This window comes from Nerophis ophidion, linkage group LG06, assembly GCF_033978795.1.
Source record: "Nerophis ophidion isolate RoL-2023_Sa linkage group LG06, RoL_Noph_v1.0, whole genome shotgun sequence".
NCBI classification, from domain to species: Eukaryota; Metazoa; Chordata; class Actinopteri; order Syngnathiformes; family Syngnathidae; genus Nerophis; species Nerophis ophidion.
The window spans coordinates 55527940-55548049 of record NC_084616.1 but is presented as its reverse complement, the minus strand read 5'-3'; the positions used below and the strand labels follow the sequence as shown (position 1 = coordinate 55548049).

At 41.2% G+C, this 20110-nt stretch overlaps 1 protein-coding gene across 1 annotated transcript in view; it reads right to left on the bottom strand.

Moving 5' to 3' along the window:
• spryd3 (SPRY domain containing 3) overlaps positions 1-20110 on the bottom strand; it is a 126958-nt gene that overhangs the window by 25822 nt on the left and 81026 nt on the right.

Here is a 20110-nt window from a genome sequence, read left to right as displayed (position 1 = left end):
CTATTATTTTGTCAACATTATTAAGGACAAGTGGTAGAAAATGAATTATTAATCTACGTGTTCATTTACTGTGAATATCTGCTTACTTTCTCTTTTAACATGTTCTGTGTACACTTCTGTTATATTGTAATAATCCCTTATTCTTTTATTGTTTGATACTTTACATTAGTTTTGGCTGATACCACAAATGTGGGTATAGATCCAATACCAAGTAGTTACAGGATCACACATTGGTCATATTCAAAGTCCTCATGTGTCCAGGGACATATTTCCTGAGTTTATAAACATAATAAACATTTAAAAAAAACAAAAGTAGATGTGATGCCAAAACATATTGACGTAACCATTATAGTATTGACTAGATATGTGCCTGTACTTGATATAATTACAGTAGATGTTAGGTATAGATCCACCCATGGCGTTTGTTTACATTGTGACGCCTGTGAGCTACGGTGTATAGTGAAGCATGTTTAGCTATTCCTCGTCTTGCAGGGATGATCCTTGTAAGAAACTTACTTTATTCGTCGCCACGGAGGCAAGGATTAGTGATTTAGAAGTAGCTAAAACACTGCCGACGGCGGATGGACGTTAGCCGTTAACTAGCTAGCCATGTCTTAAAACACCTCTTCCTGAGGGCGTTTCAATGTTATAACTTCACCTATATTGTTAGAATTAAGCCAAAATGTGTCCATTCTCCCTTTTCTGTCTACACACTGTGTCTGCTTGTAAGTACTCCGTGATTGTGTGCTACCAAACATGCGCCTCTGCTCGTAAAACCAGCAATGTCACGACGTGACTTCGACGCGGACACAGGGGGTTGCAGGACCGGTACATTTCAGAGACGGTATCATACCAAAAATGATTTATTACTATTGCGGTACTATACTAATACCGGTATACCGTACAACTCTAGTTCACACTGTATGCTACCTTAAATGGGACCTAATATGATTGTTTACTTTTTCGACTAATATGTGTTGTTACAATGTTGGATACATGTGTTGAATATAGTGAGGCTCAGATAGTAGAGCGCCAGTCCAGACACCTGGATGTTACGGTAAGGCCGTAGGCGCAAATTGGCAGCCACGTTTCCGTCAGTCTACCAGAGGCGACTGTGGCTACAAATGTAGCTTACCGCCTTAACGTGTGAATGTGGACTGAATGAATGTCTAGAAAAGCGCTATATAAATATAATCTATAATTATTATTGATATTATCAATTAACAATGCCAAAGGGTCATATCATAAACTTCATGCATTTTGGTGTGAGTTTATAAGCAGATTTTTTTTTCCCTGTCCAGCCACTCAAGCAAATCATATAGTTGATGTAGATGCCCATATATGCTGCAAAGATTTACTTTACAAAATATAAGTGTGGGATACTTCTCTTGTTGCCTTATTTGTATTTGACTTTATTGAACAGATTTATTTAATGTTTGGCGCAGCCAGACCGGAGCAGGAGGGTATAGAAAGAGGAAAAAAAGGAAGACAGAGGGGGAAATTGCGGGGACAAGAGGAGGATAAGACAGAGACAAAACAACAACAACAATAACAACAGAACGGCATCAACAAATACGATAAGTACAAATATGATAAGAAAAGGGATAGCAAAGAAGCAGTTAGTGGAGTAAATAATAATAACACAGAAATGACCATGAACATTATTACACTACAAATACCAATAGAAATAGCACTATTGATAATGAATAATAACAATAATTACCTTTGTTATCAACAAAACAAATGTTTCAAATGCAACAATACATAATGATAATGATAACTTGATTTACAAAAGAAAGCTAATAAATGAAGGAGAAGAATTAGAAGCAAACCATTTAACCTTGTGGGTTGTTATAGTATCCATAGGTTAAGCTTTGGCAGTGTGCCGTGATTTACCCAGTTCCTTCTAGAGCAGGGGTCCCCAAACTACGGCCCGCAAGCCTGATCTGGCCCTCCACAGTCCAATATCCGGCCCGCGGGAAGTCCCAAGTTAAAAAAATAAATCAAAAAGAACCAGTCCTTTCAAATCCCTTTTCTAACGCTTGTTACTCTTGGTTTCTCCTAGCCGCTCAGGCAAATCATATTGTCTAAAAATGCATTTTCCCATCGATAATGTAAGATCATCATATTTATATACAGTGGGGCAAAAAAGTATTTAGTCAGCCACCGATTGTGCAAGTTCTCCCACTTAAAATGATGACAGAGGTCTGTAATTTTCATCATAGGTACACTTAAACTCTGAGAGACAGAATGTGAAAAAAAAATCCAGGAATTCACATTGTAGGAATTTTAAAGAATTTATTTGTGAATTATGGCGGAAAACAAGTATTTGGTCAACCATTCAAAGCTCTCACTGATGGGAGGAGGTTTTGGCTCAAAATCTCATGATACATGGCCCCATTAATTATTTCCTTAACACGGATCAAACGTCCTGTCCCCTTAACAGAAAACCAGCCCCAAAGCATGATGTTTCCACCCCTATGCTTCACAGTAGGTATGGTATTCTTGGGATGCAGCTCAGTATTCTTCTTCCTCCAAACACGATGAGTTGAGTTTATACCAAAATGGATACATGGATGATACAGCAGAGGATTGGGAGAATGTCATGTCGTCAGATGAAACCAAAATCGATCTTTTTGGTATAAACTCAACTTGTCGTGTTTGGAGGAAGAAGAATACTGAGTTGCATCCCAAGAACACCATACCTACTGTGAAGCATGGGGGTGGAAACATCATGCTTTGGGCTGTTTTTATGCTAAGGGGACAGGAGAATTGATCCGTGTTAAGGAAAGAATGCATGGGGCCATGTATCGTGAGATTTTGAGCCAAAACCTCCTTCCATCAGTGGGAGCTTTGAATGGTTGACCAAATACTTATTTTCCCCCATAATTAACAAATAAATTATTTAAAATTCCTACAATGTGAATTCCTGGATTTTTTTTTCACATTCTGCCTCTCACAGTTGAAGTGTACCTATGATGAAAATTAGAGACCTCTGTCATCATTTTAAGTGGGAGAACTTGCTCAATCGGTGGGTGACTAAATACTGTTTTGCCCCACTGTATATATACAGTATATATATCCATCCATCCATCTTATCCGAGGTTGGGTCGCGGGGACAGCAGCTTAAGCAGGGAAGCCCAGACTTTCCTCTCCCCAGCCACTTCGTCCAGCACTTCCCGGGGGATCCCGAGGCGTTCCCAGGCCAGCCGGGAGATATAGTCTTCCCAACGTGTCCTGGGACCTACCTAGGGAGGCGTTTGGGTGGCATCCTGACCAGATGCCCGAACCACCTCATCTGACTTCTCTCGATGTGGAGGAGCAGCGGCTTTACTTTGAGCTCCTCCCGGATGGCAGAGCTTCTCACCCTATCTCTAAGGGAAAACCCCGCCACCCGGCGAAGGAAACTCATTTCGGCCGCTTGTACCTGTGATCTTGTCCTTTCCGTCATGACCCAAAGCTCATGACCATAGGTGAGGATGGGAACGTAGATCGACCTGTAAATTGAGAGCTTTGCCTTCCGGCTCAGCTCCTTCTTCACTACAACGGATCGATTCAGCGGCCGCATTACTGAAGACGTCGCACCGACCCGTCTGTCCAGATGAAGCCATCAGAACCACATCATCTGCAAAAAGCAGAGACCAATCCCGTGGCCACCAAACCGGAACCCCTCAACGCCTTGACTGCGCCTAGAAATTCTGTCCATAAAGTTATGAACGGAATCGGTGACAAAGGACAGCCTTGGCGGAGTCCAACCCTCACTGGAAACATGTCCGACTTACTGCCGGCAATGCGGACCAAGCTCTGACCCTGATCGTACAGGGAGCGGACCGCCACAATCAGACAGTCCGGTACCCCAAACTCTCTGAGCACTCCCCACAGGACTTCCCTGGGTACACGGTCGAATGCCTTCTCCAAGTCCACAAAGCACATGTAGACTGGTTGGGCAAACTCCCATGCACCCTGCCGAGAGTATAGAGGTGGTCAACAGTTCCACGACCAGGACGAAAACCACACTGTTCCTCCTGAATCCGAGGTTCAACTATCCGGCGTAGCCTCCTCTCCAGTACACCTGAATAAACCTTACCGCGAAGGCTGAGGAGTGTGATCCCACGATAGTTGGAAATAACCCTCCGGTCCCCCTTCTTAAAGAGAGGGACCACCACCCCGGTCTGCCAATCCAGAGGTACCGCCCCAAATGTCCACGCGATGCTGCACAGTCTTGTCAACCAAGACAGCCCCAGAGCCTTAAGGAACTCCGGGCGGATCTCATCCACCCCCGGGGTCTTGCCACCGAGGAGCTTTTTAACTACCTCAGCAACCTCAGTCTCAGAAATAGAAGAGTCCACCACAGATTCCCCAGGCACTGCTTCCTCATAGGAAGACGTGTTGGTGGGATTTAGGAGGTCTTTGAAGTAGTCTTTCCACCGATCCACAACATCCGCAGTCGAGATCAGCAGAACACCATCCGCACCATACACGGTGTTGACAGTGCACTGCTTCCCCTTCCTGAGGCGGTGTATGGTGGTCCAGAATCGCTTCGAAGCCGTCCGGAAGTCAATTTCCATGGCTTCCCCGAAATCCTCCCATGTCCGAGTTTTTGCCTCTGTGAACGCTGAATCTGCACACCGCTTGGCTTGTCGGTACCTGTCTACTGCCTCCGGAGTCCTATGAGCCAAAAGAACCCGATAGGACTCCTTCTTCAGCTTGATGGCATCTCTCACCGCTGGTGTCCACCAACGAGTTCTAGGATTACCGCCACGACAGGCACAAACTACCTTGCAGCCACAGCTCAAATCAGCCTCCTTGACATAAGAAGTGCGGAACATGGTCCACTCGGACTCAATGTCCAGCACACTCCTCGTGACATGTTCAAAGTTCTTCCGAAGTTGGGAATTGAATCTCTCTCTGACAGGAGACTGTGCCAGATGTTCCCAGCAGACCCTCACAATGCGTTTGGGCATGCCAGGTCTGTCTGGCATCCTCCCCCACCATCGCAGCCAACTCACCACCAGGTGGTGATCGGTAGAAAGCTCCACCCCTCTCTTCACCCGAGTGTCCAAAACATGAGGCTGCAAATCCGATGACACAACTACAAAGTCGATCATGGAACTGCGGCCTAAGGTCTCCTGGTGCCAATTGCACATATGGACACCTTTATGTTTGAACATGGTGTTTGTTATGGACAATCTGTGACGAGCACAAATGTCCAATAAGAAAACACCACTCGGGCTCAGATCCGGGGTGCCATTCTTCCCAATCACGCCTCTCCAGGTTTCACTGTCGTTGCCAACATGAGCGTTGAAGTCCCCCAGTAGGACAAGGGAATCACCCGAGGGAGCACTTTCCAGTAGTCCCTCGAGTGTATCCAACAAGGGTGGGTACTCTGAACTGCTGTTTGGTGCGTAAGCACAAACAACAGTCAGGACCCGTCCCCCCACCCGAAGGCGGAGGGAGGCTACCCTCCCGTCCACTAGGTTGAACTCCAAGGTACAGGCTTTGAGCCGAGGGGAAACAAGAATTGCTACCCCAGCTTGTCGCCTCTCACTGCGTGCAACGCCAGAGTGGTAGAGAATTTAGTCCTTCTCGAGAGAACTGATTCCAGAGCCCTAGCTGTGCGTCGAGGTGAGTCCGACTATATCCAGTCGGAACTTCGCTAGCTCGCGCACTAGCTCAGGCGCCTTCCCCCCCAGTGAGGTGACGTTCCACGTCCAGAGCGCTAGCTTATGTTGCCGAGGACCGGACCGCCAAGTGCCCTGCCTTCGGCTGCCGCCCAGCTCACAACGCACCCGATCTCTATGGCTCCTGCTATGGGTGGTGAGCCCATTGGAGGGGTGACCCACGTTGGCTCTTCAGGCTGTGCCCGGCGGGGCCCCATGGGAACAGGCCCGGCCACCAGGCGCTCGCCATTGTGCCCCAACTCCGGGCCTGGCTCCAGACGGGGGCCCGGTGACCCGGGCGAGGGAAAACTGAGTCTCCGTTGTTGTATATCCATAGAAGTCAACCGAGCTATACCGAACGGTATAGCTCGGTTGGTAGAGTGGCCGTGCCAGCAACTTGAGGGTTGCAGGTTCGATTCCCGCTTCTGCCAGCCTAGTCACTGCTGTTGTGTCCTTGGGCAAGACACGTTACCCACCTGCTCCCAGTGCCACCCACACTGGTTTAAATGTAACTTAAATAAATAAATATTAGGTTTCACTATGTAAAGCGCTTTGAGTCACTAGAGAAAAGCGCTATATAAATATAATTCAATTCACTTCAGTTCTTCGAGCTGCTCTTTGTCTGATCCCTAACCTAGGACCTGTTTGTCTTGGGAGACCCTACCAGGGGCATAGAAGCCCCCGGACAACATAGCTCCTAGGATCATTGGGACACGCAAACTCCTCCACCACGGTAAGGTGGCAGCTCAGAGAGGAGATATTATATATATAAATATATATATACATATATATATACACTGTATATATATATAATTATATATACAGTATATATATATATATATATATAGATATATAGATATATTCATAGCCCGGCCCCCGGCCAATGTGGCACCTGAGTCAAAAAGTTTGGGGACCCCTGCTCGTGGGGAACAACGTTAATATACGTTTGATGATATGTGTGTATGCATGATTGTATGTATACACATGTGCTTGTATATGTACAGTATGTGTATACGTATATATGTTTGTACAGTATATTGGTGGGATTTGTAAACTTGAAAGATTATAATCTGAACTTTATCTTAGTGATAAAATAGTGTGATCTTAGATCTTGATAAGATAGTGTGATCTTAGGTGTTTCGTTACAAAAGTGTTTTAAAAATTTACAAATATATCGATGAGCCAGTCTTTTGAACGGGTCATTGAAAAAAATGGCTCTACTGACCTTGCTCCCTTCAGAGAGCCATTAAGCTCATCTCTGAAACGAACCTCCCACCACCATGCCACCTAGGCTAAATAAACAAATGTAAATACAGTATTTGAACCATTACCATTCAGGATATAGTCTCGCCGCAGCCCATGATGTCACCCTTGAAACAACGAGGTCCAAAAACGTCTCCGACACCACTGCCATGGAACACCTTCCCGTCATCTGTTGAGACAATAACAGGAAGGACCAAACATTCAGCGCAATCTTTTACGTTTTACACAAGCTCCATATAAAACACCCGCATTTTGCCTAATATAAATCAACCCGACTACTCTAAATAATCTACAATAGCAAATCCCTCGCTCATGCATGAGAACATGGGAACGGGTCAATAATTGTTTAACGCAATTATTAATGATAACCACCCAGTGCCGGCCCAAGCCTCCATTGGGCCCTAAGCAAAATTTGATTTTGGGGCCCTCTATTTCTGCCAATAATATTGATTGTTGATCATTCACACACCTACTATAAACTCATTGCTGCTCTGGCAGTGTTGTTTACATTATCCTATTGTCAGCCTGGCATGTCTTTACAAATGACATGTCATTTATAAAGATATGGGGGTGGCCCAGTTAAGAACATAAATAATACCAATAAATGAACAAATGATGTCCAGAGTGCCACATATGGTTCCTAATCTTAAAATGTAGAAAACATTCAGCTACAAGAGTGGCCTGGGTTGAACAGTCCAAGTGATAAAGCTTTGTATTTACAGTAAAAGTTTGAGTTTGAGTTTATTTCGAACATGCAAGCATACAACATGATACATCACAATTTCCAGTTTCTCTTTTCAACATGTTCGAAAAGGAGTAGGAAGAAGCAGAGCTTATTAAATCCTACCCATTTTCTTTTACATCACAGTTGCTAAAACTTTTGTTCACTTCCTGTTCTCAATGTATTCACAATATACTCCATAAGTATCACAATAAAAATAACTAAATAAATAACTGGTGAAGTAAGTTATATTCCATACGATGAGATAAGTAAGATTATTTTGAGAATAAAAGAATGGATGGATAAATAAATTCAGAATGTTTATCATGATTCTTCTTTTTTGTACTTTGTAAACACTTTAAGTTTGAAGAGTTTCTTGAAGTGGATCATATTAGTACATTGTTTGATTTGTATGCTTAATCCTTTCCATAATTCGGTTCTACAATGGGAATGAAACTGGACTCACTGGTGACGGTGGCAGAGAAGAGGACTGGGGACAAACCAGTGAGCATCCTGGATGATGCCAGTCACCCTCTGCATAGCGTTATTAGTAGCCAGAGGAGCCTATTCAGTGCTAGACTGCTTCATCCCAAGTGCAGGACTAATAGACTCAAAAACTCCTTTGTCCCACACGCCATTAGACTGTACAACTCCTCTCTGGAGCGGGGGGTACTAGGATGACAGGGGATGATAAACAATAACAGTGCAATACGTTTTCATAACATGGTCACTACTGCCTACTTTGTCTTGTTATATTCTTATTTTACTGTTATAATTTTATTCCCATTGTTGCTTTCTATTTTTTATTCTTATTGTAATATTTCTCTATTTTGTTTCCATTTAAACCCCCGTTATTTACTTTTTCCTTTTTTTTTAAATTGATCTCAACTCTGTACACTGCTGCTGGAATTTTAATTTTCCTGAAGGAACTCTCCTGAAGGAATCAATAAAATACTATCTATCTATCTATCTATGTATCTATCTATCTATGTATCTATCTATCTATCTATCTATCTATCTATCTATCTATCTATCTATCGATCTATGTATCTAATTTAATTCCACATACAGATATACTGAAGGTCTTAAGTGTTGTACGCGCGTACAAATGTTTTAAATTACATTTTTCTCTAAGATTACATTTCTCCTCTTTTGTTGAGAAGAATTGTTGTATATTCTTGGGTAGCAGGTTATAGTTTGCTTTGTGTATAATTTTAACTGTTTGCAATTTCACCATGTCGTGGAATTTCAGTATCTTTGATTCAATAAATAAAAGGTTTGTATGTTCTCTATAGCCAACATTATGTATTATTCTAACTGATATTTTTTGTAACACTGTTAGTAAATGAAGTGTACTTTTGTAATTATTTCCCCATATTTCTACAGATAGTAACTCAGATATGGTAACATTAGTGAGCAGTAGAGAATATGAAGTGATTTTTGGTCTGGAACATATTTAGCTTTATTCATTATTGACGTGTTTCTTGCTTTCATATTATTGTTCCATCCACCCATCATTTCTTTAATTTCTTCTTTCATTTGTTCAATTTCTTCTTTCAATTCTTCTTTAAATACATTGAGTATTTTTGTAGTATCCCTTCTTGATTTACATCATGTCCTGTGTCCAGTCTCAAATCTTGTTCCCAGTTGTGTCCTGTGTCGGCTGACACCGAGCGTTTCGGGATTTCAGTCTTTCCTTTAACTTTTGGCATTGCGGCAGGTCGATGACGTCAGTGCCTCTTGTGTCTTAACGGCAGTTGCTTTAGCGGCTTGCGGCACTTATAACTTGTTTGTTTCAATTAATCCGTACCTTTCGCCGTTCAGAGATCAATTTGATGTATCAGCCAGTCAACTTGTATCACTCTGCGACGTTGGAAGCACTTTAAAACAGCTGTAAACTCGCCGTAGCCTTTGGTTAATAGGCAACCGCTTTAAATTGCGGTAAGACGCTAATGGCTTGCATCTAACGGCTCTTCCAACTTGTCTTATTTCAGCGTATCAGTGCCTCTACACTGACCAAAATCAGGTCGAAGATGCCAGGTGACTCTCCTGTGGCTGTGATTGCAAATCAGTGGTCAAAATCTTCAGATTGAACAAAAACTCCGGTAGCGATAGCGGAGCCTTTTTCTTTGCGTCCTTTCTCATTGACAAGAAGTGTCATCTTGTCTCATCAGTCTTGTACATATTAGTCTTTAATTACTAGTTGCCCACATATGCGGTCCTCTCCAAGGTTTCTCATAGTCATCATTGTCACTGTCACCGACGTCCCATTAGGTGTGAGTTTTTCCTTGCCCTCATGTGGGCGCTACCGGGGATGTCGCTGTGGTTTTTGCAGCCCTTTGAGACACTTGTGATTTAGGGCTATATAAATAAACATTAATTGATTGACTGATAGTGACACTAACCATACAAATGTGATGGCATGGATGGTGGAAACAAAAGAGAAAATTTACCCATGGAATTTGAACACTCCAGCTTCACTCTGTACAGGATGCGCAGCCTCAAGCCACTCGGCCCGCTTCTGTCAGCCACATCAGCACCAGCGGGAACCACAATATGCTGTTTGATCTGACCCGCTTCTACAGTACAAGACCTTTTTTGTGGATGAACTGCCCAATTCAGCAGTTATTTTTGGACACAACCCTGCACTTTCAAATCTGCTTGGCCATCATAACTGTAACTTGTTTTTGCCATGTCACTTACACTGCTCTTGTACACTACTAACACAATGTTAAAGCAAATGTATAATTATTATTTTTCTAGGAAGTGTCGACTGAAATGGCAGTGTTAATTTTAATTATCTTAAACAAAAGGGCATATGATGATTCTAATTAACATATATTCAGTGTTGGGACTGGACAGTTACGCGTTACTGTAACGCCGTTATGTTTGGCGGTAACTAGTAGTCTAACGCGTAATTTTTTATATTCAGTAACTCAGTTACCGTTACTACATGATGCGTTACTGCGTTATTTTACGTTATTTTTTTATGTAGTATCGGCTAGAAACTGAGAAGATCTGAGTGTGTTTTACTGAAGAGTTGCAGAAAAGGGGCACTGTGTGTGTGTGTGTGTTTGTGTGTGCGTGCGTGCGTGTGTGTGTGTGGGGCCGGGAGGGGGTCTGTGTTTACTAACAAGACCATGCGGAGCCAAAGTCAAATTTCTTAACATGGAAATATTCTCACTACTTTTCTTTTGTCAAGCAAAAAGAAAAGGACATTTTAGTTCAGTGTAAGTTGTGTCTTGGATCAAAGATCCTATCTACTGCACAAAACAGCAATTCAAATCTGCTGACATTTATCCATGATAATATGGAGAAGCTGTTGGTTCAATCTGGTTCGACTCAACAAACTCGACAATCGAGCATTACTTTTGGTACAAAGACATAAATATTGATTATTGTCAACTCTGACCTCTGCGGTCAGTCACTCCAAGATATCCATGTGCAAAATAAACAACAATGTCCTAGTTTCTTATTGTTAGACGATGGAGAAGCAGCCTGTAGAAGATACCTACAGGTCAACAGCAGATAGGAGGATCCCCACATAAGTAAGTCCAACAATCTGTGAATTCACAAATGGCGTACGGTTATAAAAAATAACACAGCGTTCAGAGGCATTCCAAACTGTGTGCAATCTAATGCCAAATACATGAACCTTATGATATGACGCTTTGGTGTTGTTTAACACGAGTATCCAAGATTTGATCATCTGAGTCAGAAAAAAGAGAAAATCGTCATAAGTCTCCTTTAAACAAATCATTGAAATTGCTACAATTCAGGTAGTGCTAGCAAATTGATCATCATCAAAATCCAGACATTCTTTCCGAGTAAAATGAGTGAAAAGATTAATCTGGAAAGAAAACCTCTAAATAGCCAAACCTATCCCACACTACTTGTATTTGACAAAACAATGGAAAACAAGCATGGAAGAAATAACATTGCTGGAGTAGCTTACAGACAACTGCTTCTCAAGAAAGCGGGGCGGCCTTTTCAAGTAAATATTTATGGTGTTGTCATGGGAACCGTCCCCGGCATTGAATACTGTTTAAACAATCTATCTGAACAGAAGGGGGTAGACAGAGAAACTGTATCATCGTGGCCCTCATGCGGGCCCCTGTCACACCACAGACTCTGCTAAAAATAGTCACAATAGAACATTCACAATGGCCTGCAGCGGAGGGCATCTGTGATGGAAGTCAAGGTTTGCGCAAAGTCAGGAAGGCCTATTAATTTCTGGCACTATTGTGTATTAGAACAACCTGACCAACAGGAATTGAAAAACATGTCAATTATTGCAATATAATGTTTGTCCTTCGGATACGAAGATGAACACAACTTCAGTTCCGAATTTAGGGATCATTGCTTGTTGGACCGGAAACGGCTGGACAAGCCAACCAAGGCACAGAGGGTTCGCTCACAAGTGAGACGTGTGGGTGGGTGCTGATGTAAACGTGGAAATTACCCGGCCTTGCAGGCTAAACCATTCCTTGGTGCGTGTGCTTCTGCATTGTGATATACAGTATAGCATTGTTTTGTCTCATAGTACAGTTTCAATGGGCCAAAACATCAGTTCTTTCAGCAGCGTTTTACAAATTACTTTCAAAAATTTATTATTTTTATTACTAGTTACTTTCCCAAATAAGTTATTACTAGTAATGGATTTATTCCCTCATACACAACTTAGTTATTCGGAAAATTAATTAATGCGTTATTTCGTTGAAAAAAACATCTGGCCTTGACAAATGTTTTATAAAATTTGAGTTACTCAGACTTTGCTTTGGGACATAATGATATTTCACATGTACAGTACGTTATTTCATTTTATATCAGTGAAGTTGAATTAATGCCTGACTTCAATCCTCAAAGCACCAGTTTTACCACGACAGATCATTCAGTAGTTGCAGTTGTTGGATTTAGTTCTCTTATGGAGGTATTTCCGGGCATTGACATTTATAAAAACAATACCCACCTCCTTGAATTATAGCACTGACTGGCTTATAAGGAGTTAGACTACCTTAGCCAATTAATTATAATTATTACCGATGTGTCTGTCACTCCTCATTAAATAAAAAGGACAATCAGATTGTTTTTGTATGCAGCTTAGCCATGACAGAGCCATGCTGAGTGAGCCAAGTCAAATACCAGCAGTTAGATAAGAACGTGCCATATTTTACCGTCGGTAAAGTCGTTGTAACGTTTGAAATAGCAATTAAATAGACTACTGGAAAACACTGTTACTTCCTATGCTGTCCATCAGATATCGATTCTGTTGTTGTCACATATGTTCTCCTGAAATACATTTACATCTGATCCTATAAGAGTTATTTCTTTCCCTGTAAACATCCCAACTTGATTGGCATAAACACCAATCAAGTTTGGATGTCAACTGTAAAGAAATCCACATTGTTTCAGGAAGAGTTTTTATTCAGACTATTGCGCATTGATCTCCAATGCACGTGAGGAATCGGATCGAAGTACATGGACACCGGTATGACGTGCATTGACACTCCATGTGAAATATTACAGCTTTTGAAATGAGGCATGAATCCTAAAGCTCTGTTCATCCCCGTTCATTTTTAATCCATTAGGTAAGAAAGTGATATCATCCCCTGACAACATGTTTCGATTAAATGTTTTGGCAGAACCTGAGCTAGAATCAGATTCGGCCCTGCCATAAGAGTAAGTAACTGGCCTTATTGTCCTTGGTCAAGGATGGATTGTGGCGCTGGAGTACAACCTTCAGCTGTGGGTGTTGAGTCACAGCACGTGTGACTCATTGTTGAGGGGATTGAAGAGGGCGACAGGGTTAATATGGCTTGCTGAGGAGCACGCACTGGTTAGATGGCTGCTTGTTTCCGATAGGGCCCAAAGGTACAAATGACCCACTGAAGAACAGAAACCAAGTCAACATGCACACCAGGCTAGTTCTCAATAAAAGCGCTCATAGCAAGACCAGTGACTCTAAAACTACAAAATTTACAAAATGACCAGACATATGACTGGCAGGAAAGTCAAAAATCCACATGACATGCGATCTGGGGCAACAGTGGATAGGGGCTGTATTAAAGTGCTATTGATTAGGATGACAGAACCAGTGCTATGCAAACATGTCAATAACAATGTCATGAATCTTAAACCAAATTGACAATGTCCTAAATGTCATTGGTTTCATGATGTACTATACAGAAAATTAAAAAGACATTCCGACAGTTGACTACACAAACTTACGGGATGTGGTGAAAACATAACAGTGAGTTTTAACAGTTTACAAGAAGTAAACCCCTGCCAAGGATAACTCATTTCTGTTTAGATACTGTAAAAAAGTATAACCATAAAGTTATGACTGCATTGGCTCGTACAACACATAGAAACCTGGAGTCTTGTGACTACGAAACAGCGTTTTCCTTGGTCACATGACATGTGTATGCAGTTTGTCACCAATTCAAAGACAGTCTGCATGCAATTCTTGAGGTTCCTTGAGTTTTATCAAAGTCTCGGCTGTGTCAAGGAGCGCAGAGAGATCTTAGATGAAATCATGACTCTTAGTTTTAAATGCTGTAGTTGGACAAAAGCCTGCATATTAACTCAATCATGGCAAGGCGAATCTGAAAAGCCCAGAGTTTAAAAACCACATTCCCAATTTTAGTCTGTAACAAAGAAGATTAATGGGAGCTGTACAGGGGTGTACACATTTCTGTGGTGTCCGGCATGTGGCTGCCAAACCAGACAAACCGCAGCAATAGACCTCTGGTACAAGGATGGTGAGAATCGTCCACCACTCAGCAACAGGCTCATCTACAGACCCTGACAAGGCTCGCAGCTCTGACTGTTTATATTATTACGAATGTAGCCTAAGCGGAATCTGCAAAGGAATAAGAGGGCCATACTATAAACAGCTCCAAATCATAAATTACAATTGCAGAGTGATCTCAAAGGTATCAGATCTCATAAAAGTAATTAGAGTGTTCCGGTCGGCGGACTGATCATGAACATAGGAATTGAAAATAAAAAATTTGGACAGTTCAGGGAGAGTCAGAATATAAATCCTGATTTCCATCTACGCCTGATGCTCAACCCAATTGAAAGGTTGTGTAAGTCCTCATGGATAGGAAGGTCAAACTTGAAAACCATGTGTAAATACAGTACACTGAAAATGACTCAGACAGCCGTTTTGGTCTAAATCCCTGTTGGTGTAATGGTACATGCTTCTGTCTTTCATGGCAGCGGACTGGGTTCCATTCTGAATCTGGGTTGCATCAGAAAGTGCACCCGGCGTAAAAACTATGTTGATTGACTAACCGTAGCAACTGCTGAGAGGGAAAACCCAAAAGTAAAAAAAAAAAAAAAAACTGCCATTATAGTCTAAATAGATAGCAACAAGTGAGTACCAGGAAAATTGGTTCTTGCCTACTGTACTGTCAGCGTGGTGGTGGTTGTGTCATGGCCTAGGGCTGCATGAACGTTGCCAACACTGCGGGATCGGGTTGTTAAAAGTATCAGTACTTCGATACCATGTAAATACCAACACACAACAAAATACATTAGTATCATCATTTTCAAATAATGTACAACACCTTTCCTCGTCCATGTCAATTTTGAGCACATGGGCAATGAGTTCCTGCTGAAGAAGTATACCTGTTGTTTAGAAAAGCCAGTATTTCCTATATATTTCTTTATTCATGGCAGCCTGTCACAAATGCAAATTTGTCGTTATCGGTTCACCCTCGCTCATAAACAAATTATAATAGAACAATGGCAGTGTAGCATAACTGCAGATGTGGCATAACTCTGGTTCACAACACACCTCATACACGCTTAAAGTGTGTTGTGACTATATTAGAGAGTAGAGGTACACATAAAAAGTGAAAAAGAGGAGTGCATTGCTTTTATTCGGTAATCAAAATACCAGTTGTCAAAAAAAGTACTCGATTTACCACCACATTCCCAGGTATTGTACAAAACCCAAAACAAGTGAAGTTGGCACCTTGTGTAAATAGTAAATAAAAACAGAATACAATGATTTGCAAATCATTTTCAACCTATATTCAACTGAATATACTGCAAGGACAAGATACCTAATGTTCGAACTGGTAAAGTTTGCTATTTTTTGCAAATATTAGTTCATTTGGAATTTGATGCCGGCAACATGTTTAAAAAAGCTGGCAAAAGTGGCAAAAAAGACAGAGAAAGTTGAGGAATGCTCATCAAACACACAGGTGGGTGCCATGATTGGGTATAAAAGCAACTTCCATGATATGCTCAGTCATTCACAATCGGGGATGGAGCAAGAGTCATTACTTTGTGAACAAATGCGGGAGCAAATTTTCAAACAGTTTAAGAACAACATTTCTGAACCAGCTAATCCAGCTAACGTCCAGAAGTACGCGGACGACACTGCCATCGTCGGGTGCATCAGGGACGGCAGAGAGGAGGAGTTTCGGAACCTGGTGAGGGACTTTGCTGTTTGGTGCCACACAAACCTCTTGCAGCTCAATCCGTCAAAGACCAAGGAGCTGGTCATTGACTTTGGGAGGTCGAGTCCACAGTCACAACCTATTGTGATCGAGGGAGTTGAGGTACAGACCGTGGACTCATTCAAGTACCTCTGGGTTTGGGTGGACAATAAGCTGGACTGGACTGTTAACACGGACCACCTGTACAAGAAAGGACAGAGCAGGCTGTACTTCCTCAGGAGACTGCGCTCCTTCAACATTTGTAGAAAACTCCTGTGGATGTACTACCAGTCTGTGGTTGCCAGTGTTCTGCTCTACATGGTAGTGTGCTGGGGGGGCAGTACATCTAAGAAGGACAGCTCCAGACTGGAGAAACTGATCAGGCGGGGCGGTTCTACAATCGGAATGAAACTGGACTCACTGGTGACGGTGGCAGAGAAGAGGACAGTGGAAAAACTAGTGAGCATCCTGGATGATAGCAGTCACCCTCTGTATACAGTTATCAGTAGCCAGAGGAGCCTGTTCAGTGCTAGACTGCTTCATCCCAAGTGCAGGACTAATAGACTCAGAAACTCCTTTGTCCCACATGCTATTAGACTGTACAACTCCTCTCTGGTGCGGGGGGTGGGGGGTTCTAGGATGACAGGGGATGCAAAACAATAACAGTGCAATACGTTTTCATAACATGGGCACTACTGCCTAGTTTCTCTTGTTATATTCTTATTTCACTGTTATATTTGTATTCCCATTGTTGCTTTTTATTTTTATTCTTATTCTTATTGTAATATTTCTCTATTTTGTTTCCATTTATACCCCCATTATTTACTTTTTTAAATTGATCTCAACTCTGTACACTGCTGCTGGAATTTTAATTTTCCTGAAGGAACTCTCCTGAAGGAAATCAATAAAGTACTATCTATCTATCTAATGCAAAGAATTTAAGGATTTAACCATCTACGGTCCGTAATATTATCAAAAGGTTCAGAGAATCTGGAGAAATCACTGCAAAGCTAAAAACTAACGTTGAATGCCCGTGACTTTCGACATCAGTGTGTAAAGTATATCACCACATGGGCTCAGGAACACTTCAGAAAACCACTGTCAGTAACTACAGTTTCTCGCTACATCTGTAAATGTAAGTTAAAACTCTACTATGCAAAGCGAAAGCCATTTATTAACAACACATAAAATCGCCGCTGGCTTTGCTGGGCCTGAGCTCATTCAAGATGGACTGAAGTAAAGTGTAAGAGTGTTCAGTGGTCTGACGAGTCCAAAGTTGAAAAGAACCAGACCTGTCTCCCATTGAAAATGTGTGGCAAAACATGAAGCCTAAAGTACCACAACGGAGACCTTGGACTGTTGAACAACTTAAGCTGTACATCAAACAAGAATGGGAAAGAATTCCACCTGAAAACCTTCTAAAATTGGTCTCCTCAATTCCCAAACGTTTACTGAGTGTTGTTAAAAGAAAAGAACATGTAACACAGTGGTAAAAATGCCCCTGTGCCAACTTTTTTTGCAATGTGTTGCTGCCATTAAATTCTAATTGATGATTTTAATGATAATTGGCAAAAAAAAAAAATTACGTTCGAACAAAGGGATAAGCGGTAGAAAATGGAAGGATGGCATTAAATATACTTAGTCTTTGCAGTCTATTCAATTTAACTGGTGTTGGATTTGTACCAAATTGTGCAGAAAGCCTCCAGAAGCCTGCAACCCAACTTTCATCACTTCCGTGAGTCCTAAGGAAACATAGCTAAGAGACTCTTTTTTGTTGATCAGCAACCCTTTGAACACAACTGGGTTTACTTATTTCACTAGGAAGGAAAAGTGTGGCCTGGGGGCTATTTGCTAAACGCAGTTGTTTTTATGTGCCAGTGGCACATTGTAGAAATAAACAAAAAAAACCCTGCAAAAATAGACCGGAAAGGCATATCTATGGATATTCTCATTTATCCAAGTCATTGTAATATCAGGGCATTCAATCGATCGCAAATGGACGGTTTGGTTTGTCTTAGAAAACATTTTGCCTCTCATCCAAATAGGCTTCATCAGTTCATGCTCATAGATTTAGATTGGTCAGATCTAGTCTTAGACTTAGCTTGGTCAGATCTAGTCTGACGCATAAGGCATAATGAAATGTTGATACAAATAACAAATAAAACACAAATATATGTATTTATTTTCTCATAGCCTCGGGGCGGCGTGGCTCGGTTGGTAGAGCGGCCGTGCCAGCAACTTGTGGGTTCCAGGTTCGAGCTTTGAGTCACTAGAGAAAACGTGCTATATAAATATAATTCACGTCACTTTTATACGTCTATTTTATTGATGGCATCATAAATGCTACTACTAGGGGTGTGGGAAAAAATCGATCGAATACGAATCGTGATTCGCACGTTGTGATTCAGAATCGATTCTCTTTTTTTTTTTTAATCGATTTAAAAAAAACATAAATGTAATTTTTTTTATTTTTATCAATCCAAAACAATACACATCAATACCATAACAACGCAATCCAATTCCAAAACCAAACCTGACCCAGCAACACTCAGAACTGCAATAAACAGAGCAATTGAGAGGAGACACAAACACGACACAGAACAAACCAAAAGTAGTGAAACAAAAATTAATATTATCAACATCAGTATCAATATTAGTTATAATTTCAGCATAGCAGTGATTAAAAATCCCTCTTTGACATTATCATTAGACATTTATAAAAATAAAAATAAAGAACAATAGTGTCACAGTGGCTTACACTTGCATCGCATCTCATAAGCTTGACAAGACACTGTGTCCAATATTTTCACAAAGATAAAATAAGTCGTATTTTTGGTCCGTTTAATAGTTAAAACAAATTTACATTATTGCAATCAGTTGATAAAACATTGTCCTTTACAATTATAAAAGCTTTTTACAAAAATCTACTACTCTGCTTGCATGTCAGCAGACTGGGGTAGATCCTGCTGAAATCCTTTGTATTGAATGAATACAGAATCGTTTTGAATCGGAAAAATATCGTTTTTGAATCGAGATTCGCGTTGAATCGAAAAAAATTGATATATAATCGAGTTGTCACCCCAAGAATCGATATTGAATCGAATCGTGGGACACCCAAAGATTCGCAGCCCTAGCTACTACCAAACCGAAATAATCTCAAGAACATTATTTTTTGTTTAGATTTACTGGATATGCCACTGCTGTTCTCTTTTGAATGTATAGTTACCTCTTAGCAGCTGCGGCTGCCATTTGAATTCTGTGCAAAAATATGTTGAAGCACAATGATCTTAAAAACTTAAATGTTTGAAACATGTTTTCAATAAAGTACAGGCATCTAAAAGCACATTTGTTCGGTTTGTTTTTTAATTTTCATAGTAGTATCGAATAAACAGTATCAAGCATCGTGGAAATCGACAACTGAAATATTGGGGAGCTACGGTTTTTGAGGGAAACATGAATTCTAACGCACTGTGACAATCTGAAACAGTGCATAATGAAGGTGAAAGTGATGGAGCGTACACGATTATCTCTATTTCAAGAACTGAGCAATTGAGGGCATCCTCAATTGGAAGGAAAGTGGAAGAGAACAAGGTGCCTAGCATCCACCAGCTACAGTATGTGATGTCATCATGGAGGAGAGGAAATAATTTCAGTAACAAACATTGTGTAAAGTTATTTTCAGAGTACAGAACATCTATACCAATGTGACTATTCTAAGTAAGGTCACTTAAGAAATGCAATATGACAGGTGCGGGCACTTTTGTGAGCCATATTTAAAAACATATAAACCTTCCAAAACAAAGACAATAAGTACTTTATTAAATACAATTCCAAAGTCACACCAGGCCAGTTAGTTTTTCAATTTGTCTAGTATGCCTACATTAACATTGCCCAGTTACTTTTGTCACCAACATGGTTTCAGAACACATGACTCGAAGACTACGTGGAGATAGTTTTTCTTCAAAGCATTGCTGTCGTTAGCTGTGTTTCCATTGCATTTTTTTCGCAAAATA